Raw genomic sequence first — 14,314 nt, 5'->3', positions numbered from 1 at the left:
TGGCCTTTGGATTTCTCCTACTTCTTTTTTTTAAGTCTGCCATGTCAGTTATTATTTATCCTATCACTTTCCCAACAGTTCCCATTACTTACCTGCTGTTTAACTTTCTTCACTTATGTGGATTTATACCATTTTATTCTTTTGTGAAAATTTGTGACCTTTTTTGAAATGGGCAAAAAATATTAGTGGTCATCTGTGTAGTTCACCCATTTAGTTAATCTTTGCCTTGGTTGTCTTTGTAGATAGAATTTTACTGTAGATAGAGTTTAACTGTAAAACTGATAATAATGTAGATTATTTAATGTACATTAATGATTATGTAATGTTTCTACTTGATGGGCATGCAAATGATTCTTGATCATGACAATTCAAAAAGAGAACTGATAGAGAATATAAATCTATGAATCTGATCTTCATTTGAATCAATTGAAACATCTTATTGTTTTTTATGCTAATTAGTAAATTTACAATCTAAAATCTTTGCTGAGTGTTCATTTTATATTTATATGAGAATTAGGGTTTCATCTTCAAAAAATCTTTTTAACAATTTTTGAGTTCCTGCTGAGATGAGACCAATTGGATTAGTAATAACGGACACAGCCATGTAAACTGTGTGGCCAGAGACATTATTCATGAGTAAATTAAGTGAAGTGACACATTTTCTTTTCCTTCTTTCAAAGAGATGAATACAAGTCTCATAGAACTTTAACTTTCAACTCTGTATTCTCTGTTTTTTTCCTCTTCTTGTTAATTTGTGTTTTGGCTTTTTATCACTTACCATCTATAAATTATACTTCATTGATGACAGCAGTGACAAGGTATTTGGCTTACTGGTCTACCCATTTGGTGATCTGTGCTGGTGAAGTGACTTAATCTATTTTCTGTGGGTGATAGATGACAGAGAATCTGGTTTACTAGGCTTTTCCATTTATTTTTGTTTGCTTAGATGTTTATATACTTTGAATGCAAATTAATTAGAAATTTCACGTCTACTGGAAGGAGATTGACTCTTTGATAAATAAAATGGTGACTTGATTTTAAAATTTCTGTGTCTGTGTCACTTGACCTGTGACTTAAATTGTAGAACTGAAGTTATAAGCTCTCCCAATATCTATAATTTGGAAAGGCCACTACCTCTCAATGTGTGAGTTTATTTCCCTTTATCTGGAGGGCATAAATAAATTAGATTACAAAGTCTTTTTAATAAAAGGAGCTTTATTCTGATTGCTTAACACAATAAATAAGTGCCTATATAAAATTCCTCCCCACAAGATAAACTTCTAATACTTTAAATATGCTATAAAAAATGTGCTAAAAGTTTTTCCTCCTGAAGCTAACTAAGAAAGCTTTTAAGAATCCAAATTAACGTAATTAAAATAAATGTTTGGCAAACAAGACCAGTTTACTAATGTGGTTTAATAAAAATAACTTTGTCTTCTCTGATTTATCACTATTAAGAATAATGAAAGCAAACAGCTTAATCTACTTGGGGATGTTTTTCCTAAATATTTATAGGTTTACTGATCAAATAAAATAATGTTACTCCTACATAATGCTTAAGATTATGAAGAATGTAAATTTATGTTTCACTAAACTGAGTCATTATTTGATAAACTTTTAATTTAAATGGAATCATGTTTTCTAGTATATCAACTTGAAGATAATTTTTAAGATCTTCCAGTAACTTAAAATCTTAAGCTGATATTAAATTAATTATTATGTAACTAATAGCTATCTACTTTCTAAGTAGGATAGAACACTGACACATTGATTACAAAGGCTAATTTTGCTTTTTAAAATGTGCTATAAGTGAAGCTATAGTAATGAGTCTGTTAATGAATCTGTCACAGAGGAAGGCATGTGGCCATAAAAAATTGTATTGTGAAATTTGTTAATCTGCTAAAATGCTTCAGTATGACAGAAAGTTCTCAACTATCTGCTTCCTAGTTTTCATTATGAAGTGAAGTAGAAGTTAATTACTTCAGTAAAATGTTGTAACTAATATGAAGTGTTGTAACTGTACCAGGAGCAATGACAGAAAAATACAACAGAGAACATGCTGCTGGTTTTCTATAATCAGTGGTTCTTGGGATTTTTGTTTCTCAAGTCACTTCAGATGTTCTGAATAACCAAAAAGTCTCTGTTTATGTGGCTATAACTATTTATGTTTACTTTATTAAAAATCAAAACCGAGGGGCATCCCTGGTGGTATGGGGTTAAGATGCAGCACTATGAAGTTATCCCCAGCCACTTCAGCACAAGTTCATTCCCTGGCCAGGGAGGTGACACACATGGCACAGCAGACCTCTCCTATTTCACCTGCTGCTCAGCAGTCTATTTCAGTAAATCAGCCTATTCTGTTCCCCACTCTGACTCTGGTGAATTTTCTCACTCCCCTGCATCTCTGGCCTACACCCAACTCTTGTATACATAAATAAATAAATGATTAAAAAAAAACAAAACTGAGGAATATTTAAGATATTCATTCATCTAAAGATAGCAATGAATGCATACTATGCTGTCTTAAATAGCCTCTAAATACTTCTATGAAATTAGTTTTGAAATTATGGACCTTTTGAGAACTATAGTCAAATAAAAAAGTATTACCAGAATATGACAGGAAAGCAATTTGTAAAGTGAATTTTACTTCTAGTTTGTAATGCTTTTATCTTTTCAAAATCTTTCCATTGTTTTATAACATTATATAGGTTCCAGATATACAAACTGATGAATCACAGCTGTATATACTACCTTATGATCCCCACCAAAGTCTAGTTTCCATACATAGTCACACAATGATTCCTTTTATCTGATTTACTTCCCACCCTCTACTCTGGCCCCATTTCCCTTCCCATCTGGTAGCCACCATTTTGTTCTCATAATCTAAAAGGCTGGTTCTGTTTTGTTTATTCATTTGGTTTGTTTCTTTGACACCCACATATGACTGAGATCATACATCGTTTCTCCATTTGACTTATTTTACTTAAGATACTATCCTCTAGGTCCATCCATGTTAAATGGCAGCTTTCACCTTTTCGATTGTTATAACTGAGTGATATTCGATTGTGTCGATAAAGTCATGAATTTCTTAATGAAAGAGATATTTTCTGAGAATGTGCCATGCAAGAATACTTGTTGTTTTTTGTTTTTGTTTTTTAATTTAGTTTTTGACTATTGTAAACTAGTCAAAAACAAGTTAGTAATTTGGAACAGTAACTTTCAACACTAAGAACTGATTAACACAATTAATATAATTAAGTATAACTAGGTTATAAATCTTACTCGGATTTCACTGTTTTTTGTATGTTTTGTGTATAAACCTTTGATATTTAATATCTTGTAAAGATTTGTATAACCATCACCACTCCTGTTAAGACATGGAACTGTTTGGTCCCCACAAAGCAACTCCCTCCAGACCCTTTATTTGCACATTCTGCAGCCCCTCCTCTGTCATTTGCAATCACTGACATGACCTTTATCTTTGTAAATTTGTTATCCAAATAACGCAATATAAATGGAATCACAGAATATGTTATTTTTTAATTAGTTTCTTTCATGTTGTCAACTGTCATAAGATCTTTCCAAATTATTTTAGTATCAGTAGTTTGTTCCTTTTTTTTTTTTTTTGATGAGAAGTATTGCATTATAAGAATGTACCTCAGTTTGTTGAACTTTTCATCTGCTGAAAGATGTTTGTTTAAGTTTTTGGTTGTTACAAAATAAAGCAGATCCAAACATTCATAAACAGGTTTTTGTGTTAATAAAAGATTTTGTCCCTCTGGGGAAAAATACTCAAAGTTTGATTGTTGAGTCATATGAAAAGTACATGTTAAATTTTAATTAACTCCAGTCTTGTTTTCATAGTGGTCTTACCACTTTATGTTTCTGCCAAACATGTATGAATGATCTAATACCTCTGCATTCTCATCAGCACATGGTATTTTCAGATTTTAAATTTTAGCCATTTTAGAAATATGGTAATATTTTAGCAATATAGTTGTAGTTGTTATTGCAATTTAAGTGATATTTTCCCAATGGTTAATGATACTGAACATCATTTAGTATATTTATTTGCTATCCATATATCAGCAAAGTGTCTATTCAAATTGTTTACCCATTTTTCTAGCTGGGTTGTTTGTTTGCTTACTGTTGAAGAGTTTCTTACATAATTTGGGCATATGGGTTCTTTACCAGATATGCGATTTGCAAACATTTCCTCCCATGTAATATTTTTTATAAATTTTGAATATTTTTCCATTCCAGTTTTAATTTACTATGTGATTCAACTGTTTTTTTTTTTTTTAAGAAAGTTAATAAACTACAAAAAGAATGGAATAATGACACATATCAGTCAGGAGAAAGGTCATCCAAGTGAATGGAGAAGACATCTCGCTTAGGCAGGGCCTTTAATTGAGTCTTAAAAAATAGATAGGACTCGAGGGGAAAAAACTTGCAGGATTATGTGATTACCGCAATCTTGAGGATGAACAACTAGGGGCTATAAAATGGTGAGAGTACAAAAGTGCAAAATAGCAGAGATTTCCTTGATAGCCCAGATTAATGATGCAATGCCTCCCTCTTTGGAAGAGCAGCACCTTCTCAGAGGTAGCCTGTTCTTTGGGTCAAAGGCCCTCACCTATTGCTGCGTGGCAGAAAGATTTCTCAGTACAGTCTCGAGGACTCCTTAGAATGGCCATAAATGAAAACATAGTCAAGGTTGAGCTGATAAAAACATTGTGTGAAGTTTGTACAACTGATTAGCCTGTTTGCATAGGTCAGTAATTCAGAGAACATGGAGGGAGAGGAGAACAGCAAAGACCAAGTCCAGCCTGCTAGAGTCCGAGGGAGGCTGTGTAGCGATCACATGGTAAGAAGAGGAGAGCCTGTGATGTGCAAACTAATGTGACTCTTTGCTAAATTACAGCAGCATCAAACCAATCAAACATGAGTGGAACTGGAAAAGAGTCAAAGGAGGCACTGTGGGGAGGAGCTTTCTGAGCCACTTTATAAGACTTCTAGAAGTGAAGAACTGGGTGTTTTTCAGTGGGGATGGAAAGAACAATAACTTAATGCACGTGCCATTACATTCATCCCAGGAGACAAACTACCTCAAACAGGAACTTACGGAGGACTTGAACCCCCAAATGAGGACAGCAGATGCTATTAAAGTGTCCCTTGTGGGTACAGGTTGCTCCCCGCAACCTTCCCTGAGACTTGTCATGGTCACCAAGACTTGACATGTCAGCAAGAGTTTAGGATCACTCTTTTAGATGAAGGCATTGCTCTTTTGGGTTTTTCTTTTAGAAGTAAAAAGTTTGAAAATCTTTCTTCCCTCTGGAACTCCCTGTGCACAAGGGAAGCCCAAAGTGCTTCACCAGGACTGTATCTCTGGTGTGCTTGTTGTCCCTCTCCTAGCTTTCCTCATATCTACCCAGCTTGCTCAGTGTGTCCCTATGGGGTCTGCCTGGATTCTTGAGCCCTGAGATGTATTTTATTTATTTATTTTTTTAAATATTTTTTTTTTTTTATTCGTACAGAACTGGGGTACAGGCCAGAGATGCGGAGGGTGAGAGGATTCACCAGAGACAGAGCGGGGAGCAGAACAGGCAGATGGACGAAGTACACTGCTGAGGGGAGCAGTGGGCGGGCCAGGAGAGGTCTGCCTCGCCATGTGGTCTCCTCCGGGGCAGGCGGGGATCGAACTCATGCGGAAGTGGCTTTAGTTTCTCAGTGCAGTGCTTTAACCCGCTGCGCCACCAGGGAGGGCCCGAGATGTATTTTATTTTAAGTGCCAGAGAGTCCCTGTAGCATTGGCCATCTGAGGTACTCATTTGGCTCTGCCTCTTGTGTACATGGCTCTGGCCTGATCAGGCAATCAATACACATTGGAAGGGTGAAGGTCAACATGGGGGCATTTCAAGCCACTTAGGCCTTTTAAAACTGGTATCTGATATTGCCGCATCTCTTTATTTAATATTATTAGTAGGTTTTTATTATTGTTTGGATTAAAACAATAGAAGTTTATTTTCTCACTGCAGGAAACCAGATGTTGGCCACGTTATTTCCTTCTGGGGGTTCTTCCTTCTGGGGGTTCTGAGTAAGAATCCATTTAGTGCCTCTTTCCTTCCCACTCATGGTTGCTGCCTTGCTTGGCATTCTTTGACCTACAGACACAGCACCTCAACTTTTGCTGCCTCTTCTGTGTCCAAATCATCCTCTTCTGTGTGTGTCTCTCCCTGTCTCCTCCAAGAGCTGTGTCAAAGGATTTAGGACCCACCCTAATTCAATGTGATCACAGTCTTAATCACATCTCACCTCAGTTTTGGGTAATTAAATTAATAAGAGCACCAATATCTTACTATCTGTTTCTTTCCTAGTTCTTGGGCAATTTGGACTAAAAAAAAAAAACAACAACTTGAAACTCCTAACTACTTTCCCCATCCCTAAGGTATAGAGTCTCCTTTTCAGCTCCTAGTCCATATTATTTGTATATCTTTATGGAAAGGACACAGACGTTGGCAGCAGTATCAGGTAACACTGTTAGTCAGCCTCTTGATTCTGCCTGGAAATGCTATAGAGAATAGAGGAGACCCACTGTTGGTGTATATGCCACCGTCTTGGGGCCAGCGCTGAGGGCATAGCAGTCCTTCTTGGTTCCTACCGAAATATGGTCAGTACACACAGTGGTCATCTGACTGTGTAGTAAGCACCAAATGAGGAGAGTTCGTGTATTAGTCATTTATTCTATCTAGCAAATTAGCCCACAACTTAATGGTTGAAAGAACATGAAATTTATTTTTCCTACAGTTTCTATGAATCAGGAATTTGAGGATAAGTTAACTCCACATGACTTGTAGGCTGTTGGTGTGAGGTCACAGTAGCTAACCTCTCTAGGGCCACCAGGGAGGGCCTGGATTCAGATTTTTTTTATTATTATTTATTTATTTGCATACAAAACTGGGGTACAAGTTAGAGGTGCAGGGGTGATGAGAGGATCCACCAGACACAGAGTTGGGAGTAAAACAGGCGGATTAACAAAGTACACTGCAGAGGGGAGCAGCGGGCGGGTCAGGAGAGGTCTGCCGTGCCATGTGGGTCACCTCCGTGGCCGGGAATCAACTGATGCTGAAGTGGCTTTATCTTCTTAGTGCTGTGCTTTAACCCGCCGTGCTACTAGGGAGGGCCCGGATTCAGATTTTTAATTAGAAGGCTGTATGTGACCATTTTAATTTCACAGATTGTTGTATTAGAGCTATTTGTTTGCAAATTACTGAACTCCCACTCTTACTATTTAGAAAACAAAGGGCCTCATTGGCCATAAAAAGTCCAGGGCTTGGACTGCCATCAGGCAGAGTTGGATCAGGCAGCTTTCCTCCTTCCTCTGCCTTCCTCTCTGAAGGCTTTTCAGTGAATCTCTCTCCATACGAGAGCTCTCAGCAGCTCCAGCTTCTACTCCTTAGCATCCCTCAATCATATGGAGCGCCTCTGTGCTAGGGAAGGTAGTTCAAAAAGTAACTCAAGGTCATTGATTTGCCCCAGGTCTGGAGACCCTAGGTTTTGTTGACCAGCCAGTGTCATACCTCACCTCGGAACTGGCTGGAGGCAAGGCACGTGAGTCCGTCTGAGCCACCTGCTGAGTGTTATTGCGGCAAGAAAGGGGACTAGGCTTGCAAAGAGCCAACAAGCAGTGGTTTACGATATGGTGGTCAAGACTGAGGGAGATAAAGTATATCCACTTCCTGCCACTGCATAGGGAATAATTACTCAATTCTTCTCTTTCCTTGCCTGTAACTAACCTTCCTCTTTCCCCCACTGCCTTGCTGTGGCTTCACTGCACTCGGCCCACACTGTTGGAGTACCATCTCCCCGGCCACTTCACAGCTCTCAAAGCACCCGAACTTAAACCTGGTTCTGGAAGGTCCATCACCACCACATGCTTTCCAGTATCCCCATAGCAACTGACATCCACGTGGATGATTCATAGCTGAGAAACCAGCTTCAGTGGGCAGGAGAGTTAGCTGGCTGGGTGCGAGTGGCAATGTGTGCTAGTTGTGGCACAGGGAAGAACACTTCCCAGAGTGTCTGTGAAGGGAGGGACACCAGGTGCCAGAGTGTACACCAGCGTCTTGGTGGCCACATACAAGCTGCTTTCCCCTCCAGGTATTTTCCAAAGTGACCGCTTCCAGGCCTTGATCTACAATAGAAAGTGCCTGGATAACCCCATTGAGCAGCTTTGCAAGGGAATTGAGCATTAAAGCACGTGGCGTTTGATTTTGTGCAGGATTATGTATTTGTTTAAAATTTGATTATTTTTTAACTAACTTTAAAAAATATCATGAGGTATTTCAAACATCCACACAGACCCTAGACAGGATAAATGAATAAATTCCATATACCCATCACTCAGCTCCAGTATTTATCAAATCACAGTCAGTCTTAATTTGTCTCCATTCCTACCACTTCCCTCTCCCCATTATCCTGAAACAAATCCCAGACATTATGCTTTCAACCATAAATATCTCATTGTGTATCTCTGAAAGATAAGAACTCTTAAAATAGATAACCGTGATGCCATTATTATTCATAAAATGTAATAGTATATCTTGTAACATCATTAGATATTGTCAGTGTACAGATTTCTCACAATTATCTCCTATTTTTTGTTTGTTTTAGTCCATTCTGTTTATATAGGCTTTAAAAAAATTAGAGTTCGAGTAAAGTTCATATAGGATAATTAATTGATATATCTCTAAGTCTTCTAAGTCTCTTTCAGACTCTAAGTTCACCCCCTTTTTGGTTCTTTTCCTTGTGATTTATGTACTGAAGAAACCAGGTGGTTTGTCCTACAGTTCTTCACATTCTACTGGTTGCATCCTTCAAATGTCTTTAATCTGTCTCACTGCCCCTGCATTTCCTGTAAATATGTGGCTAGATGCAGAGACTTGACAGAGTTCAAAGTTGATTTCTTGGCAAGACAACTCTAAGTGGTGTTATGTGGAAAGCATGTAAGTTCTTGTTGCTTCCTAGTCTGTGTTCTCTGCAGTGTAGACAGTGCCCATGACACCAGTGTTAGAGTTTCACCACCCTCCACCTGCCGTTTCTTTTTTTTCTTAAAGATTTATTTATTTGTGCATACAGAACTGGGGCACAGGTCAGAGGGGCAGGGGTGGCGAAAGGCTTCACCAGAGACAGAGTGGGGAGCAGAACAAGCAGATAGATGAAGTGCACCGCTGAGGGGAGCAGCGGGCAAGACAGGAGAGCTCTGCGGCACTGTGTGGGTCCCCTCCAGGCCTGGGGATCAAACTCGCACTGAAGCGGCTGCTGCTAGCTTGCAGTGCTGCGTCCCAACCCACTGTGCTACCACGGGGGGCCCTCTGCCTGCCATTTCAAAAGCACCAGATCAGCATTACCCATCTTTCTCACACGGTTTTCATGCCCAGGGTCCTCACTTGGGTTCATCTAATTGAGGGAACCTTGGTCTCAACCTGGAGCCTGACTGCAAGGTAGTGGGGAGAAACTAGTTCTGTCTTCTGTTAATAATGTGGAGAGATACAATTCCTAAGGAAAGAAATTCCCCTGGAATTGCTAAGGAAGGAACTTTCTCCAACCTGAGAGAGTGGTTCACAGAAGGTGGGCAGCTCCGGGGTGCTGCGTGACCACCATTGGCATTTCAGACAAGGGCAGGATTGAGAAGGAAGTGTAGGTGTTCAAACAAGGCTTCCCAGTGGCTCTGTGGTGTTGGGACGAAGGATCTGCTTGGCTCAGACGTCACCTTCATGGAGGGCTTTTCATTGTTGACGTTCATCAAATGAAGTTACATGGGAAGGCCACACAGAGACAAGAATGAGACAGAATAAAGTTCATTCTCCACTTTACACTCATGCACCATGACCGGACCAGACTGCTGTGGGTCTACCATGAGTGCGTCAGTTTTATGAATCCTATAATTATCTTGGAACTGGCACAATGTAATTATATTATATTGCATTTTGTGTGCTAAATTGTTTAATTTGTTAGGTGCAACCATTCCAAATAAATCACAACTTTTGTAATTCTGAGGTGGTTTTTTTTTTTTTTTTTGATATATCTCAAGAAGGAGAACTAATTAGGACTTCAAGAGGCTTAGAGCTCAAAGAATGGGGAAGTTTGTGGGCTGTGAAGGAGGGAAGGAAGGACCCCAAACTTGTCTATGAAGGACTGGTGGCATTTGAACAAGGAGGTAGATTATTATTGCAGATGTTCTCATCGCTAAGTGTCCCTCCCTGAGTGAAGCAAAATTTTTTTTAAAGATTTATTTATTTATGCATACAGAACTGGGGTACAGGCCAGAGTTGCAGGGGTGGTGAGAGGATTCACCAGAGACAGAGTGGGGAGCAGAACAGGCAGATCGACGAAGTACACTGCTGAGGGGAGCAGCAGGTGGGTCAGGAGAGGTCTGCTGTGCCATGTGGATCACCTCTGGGGCAGGTATCAAACTTGTGCTGAAGTGGCTTTAGCTTCTTAGAGCTGTGCTTTAACCTATTGCACCACAAGGGAGAGCCGAAGCAAATTCTTTTACCCAAAAGCACAGTCTTGCCCCAAGTCTGGCCTGAGAGTAAAGCCCAGTCCTGCAGTGTGGGTGATTATCAGGTCCCCACCACTTACGTGGACTCAACCTTTTCCTGTGTGGTCCCCAATCAGTGTGAGACATTGGGTTGATGCTGAGTTGGTAGAGTCATTCTTGGGAACTTAGCTCTGCAGGTGGGGGTGGAGTGGCATGTGGGGGTGGTTGCGCCTGTCAGTGTTGGTGTGGATGAGAGACATTTAGGAGAATTAAACAGAATTTAATTGCAGTGCAGAGTTGAGTTGTTTAATTTACACCTGAAAGGAACAGTAGTGCCATTCTAATTAATTGAGACAGAGGTTATAAATTAGGGCTTTCAGAGAGATCCTTGGGGTTCACCTTGTCATGATTTTCTTGTGGCAAGGTGTTTGTTAAAGACTGTCCAGAGAATGACATTTTGGGTGCCTCGGGGGTTCAGTGTCTCCTGACAGCCTGCATCTGTACCTCAGGAACTCTGGGTTCCCAGTCAGTGTGTGTGTGTGTGTGTGTGTGTGTGTGTGTGTGTGTGTGCAGGAGACAGCCTGTACCTGACTTGAATTCTTGGAGGTCAGAGAGGACCAGCTCTCCGATTCTGCCTTTTCCCCTGTAGCTGAGGTGGTCTGAGACCTTCCTGCTCTGCGGGGTCCCACCTCCTGGCTTCTCATAAATGCTCCCAGCTTTGGCTCTGCCTGATCTCCTGTCACCTACACTGTGTCAGCAATGAAGTATCGTTTATCCCACCCCTGAGGTGCCTCTTAGACCTCTGTGTGTGTGTGTTTTTTTTTATCGTACGTTCTATGCTAAGTACTGTTCAAAGCTCTGAGCAAGTAAAAAAACATATCTACTCAGTTATTTATATGTTTTAGATTCATTTAATCCTCACAAAAGCTCCATGAGGAATTGTGAGTTCTAATTTACAGATGAGCAAATGGAGGCAAGGAGAGATTATCTAACTTGCTTTAGATAATCAAGTGAAGAAACAGCAGAGTTGGGATTTGAACCACCCAACTCTGCTCCAGAGCACTGGCACTCAGCTGCCTCACCCTGCTGCCTCTCCTCAGTGAGAACCCACCTTTGCTGCTTGCCTCACTTGCTCCTACTTTACAAAAATTTGAAGTTATATTAATACATTCTCACATAGAGCATATTTTGAAATAGTGTAACCCTCCAGTGCAAAAAAAAGCAGAGAAATGCTTTCCAAGTTGACAGGCCCAGGAAACAATGAAGTGCGTGACAACTCTACCTCCACAGCCTGGTGGTACTGGCTGAGCTGGTAAATGTACGTCTGTGTTCTGGGTCAGTCTTGGGATGTCACAGTGCTGGTGCCTGCTGGGAATTCAGTAAGTGATTCCAGTGCCAGTGCTGCTGCTGTTAGAATGTAAATCTTCCTTATCTCCTACAACAAGGGCATTGGGATGTTGGTAACGAGGTGAGGCTTGTGGTAATGTTCCCCAAATGGGCCTCACCTAGCTAGCTTTGGGCTGGAGGTACGGTGCTACAGAACCACTGAGGAGACGAAACAGGCACCACGACACAGGCTGCTGCCAATCTCGGGACAGCCCTCTGCCAAGGAAGGGCGGTGGTGCCTGCCAAGCCCTCTGGCAGAAGATGAGAAAATGGGAAGCAGCACCCAAGTCACAGCTGCTGCTGTGGCTGCCGATTTGTGCACAATGAGAAGCATGCCTCGGCTTCTTCTTTTTCCAGCAATTTTTTTGTTGTTATTATTATTTCTTTAAATATACATCCTTCATTTTTGTACAATGTGTGATTTCCCCGTGAAATTCCCACCACCAGTTCACCGGTGCACCATCACCATAGTCCCTTATGCTCCTCCCACTCCTGCTCCGGCCCTCCTCCCTTCTCCTTCCCTACAGAATGTCTCTGATCTGTAGTTGCCTGATGATTTTGATTTTTACTTTATTATAGTTACTTTTTTCCCCCTTATTCCTTTTTTTGTCTGCCTCTCACTACATGTCCTTCTTTGGGAAGATGTCTCATTTGAAGTGAAGTTTGCATTTGTTGTGACTGCCTCGTGCGAAGCTCCTACACACTCTTTTCTCTTCTTATTACAGTGGCTGCCAGAATAGTTTTGTTGAAAGACTGACCATGTCACTCATCTGCTGAAAATTTTCTTTTTTTTAAGATTTATGTATTTATGCATACAGAGCTGGGGTACAGGCCAGAGATCCAGGGGGTGAGAAGATTCACCAGAGACAGAGTGGGGAACAGAACAGGCAGACTGAAGAAGTACACTGCTGAGGGGAGCAGCAAGAGAGACAGAAGAAGTCTGCCAAGCCATGTGGGTCACCTCCCTGGCTGGGGATCAAATTTGTGCTGAAGCAGCTGCGGCTAGCTTCCTAGTGCTGTGCTTTAACCTATTATATCACCAGGGAGGCACCCACCCCGCTCAAAAGTTTTCTGTGGGGTCCTCCCTTGTGGTGCAGTGGGTTAAAGCACAGTTTTAAGAAGCTAAAGCCACTGCAGCATCAGTTCGATCCCCACCCCAGAGGTGACCCACAAGGCGTGGCAGACCTCTCCTGCCCCACCCACTGCTCCCCTCAGCAATGTACTTTGTCGAGCTGCCTGTTCTGCTCCCCGCTCTGTCTCTGTGAATCCTCTCACTGCTCCTGCACCTCTGTCCTATAACCCAGTTCTGTATGCACAAATAAATAAATCTTAAAAAAAAAAAGTTTTCTGTGGCTTCCTGTCCATTAAAATAGGTCCTGTTATCAACCTATTCAGTAAGTGTAAGGCTGAATCTCCCCATGGGACCAGAGGCTCCCCAGGATGGGGCATCCCTGCTATATGACATGTACTCACACCAGTGATGCCACACCATTGAAGATCCCCATCAGAACCTAAGTGTTGGCTGACTATTGGAGGAAGAAGTCTGATGGGGGTCTCAGTACCTGAAATGGGTTGGGATCTCCTGAGTTCCAGCAGACATGGTTAGCTCAGTGCCTGCCATACATTAGGCTGTCTTAAGCATTTGTGTAAGGGATGATCATCACAAGATTCACCTGGAGTTTTCTATTCCCAGGATAGAGATCAGAGTGGCAAAGACAAAGGAGTCTCTGGGATCTTTGGCCAGTCTGGGCTCTTATTTCCTTGATTTAGCTGGGGAAATGACCTGCTTAATAAGAGAGATCAAACACTTTTCATACTTATCTAGGGCAGGGTTACTTGCTCTTGTCACTGTTGATACACTGGGTGGATATTCGTTACTGTGGGAGCTTGTCCTGTGCATTGTAGGACATCTGGCAGATACTCGGATATGCTCAAGAGATGCCAGAAGTGGCCCCTCCCAAACTGTGAAATTAAGTATGTCTCCAGATCTTGCCAAATACTCCTGGGCAGGGCTGAATAACTCCTGGGAAACTTTCTCTAGAACCAGTATTCCTAGGGAGTGAGTATCAACTCCAGAGGCTTACCAGAATCACCTGGGGGATTTTATAACAATACTTACACCTAGTTCCACTGAGACATTCTGGGATCATCGGTCTGGAAAACAGCCAGTACACTAGCACTTGGCACTTAATGAGCTTAATATTCACCACAAGCTTCACAACTCCTCTGTGTGGGAGGTGAGGAGGATTATTGTGGCTTATGATTGGATAAATGAGGTCAGGTTGCTGGGGGGAGTGGGTGTTGTCCGATGGGACACAAACTCTATATAACCAGGCTTTTCCCAAAAAGGCCGGATGCAGCCAGGGCAAACTTAATGTTGGGGGG

The sequence above is a fragment of the Condylura cristata genome, unplaced genomic scaffold (assembly GCF_000260355.1).
Source record: "Condylura cristata isolate star-nosed mole 26May11 unplaced genomic scaffold, ConCri1.0 scaffold00014, whole genome shotgun sequence".
Lineage (NCBI taxonomy): Eukaryota > Metazoa > Chordata > Mammalia > Eulipotyphla > Talpidae > Condylura > Condylura cristata.
This window is presented reverse-complemented; position numbering follows the sequence as displayed.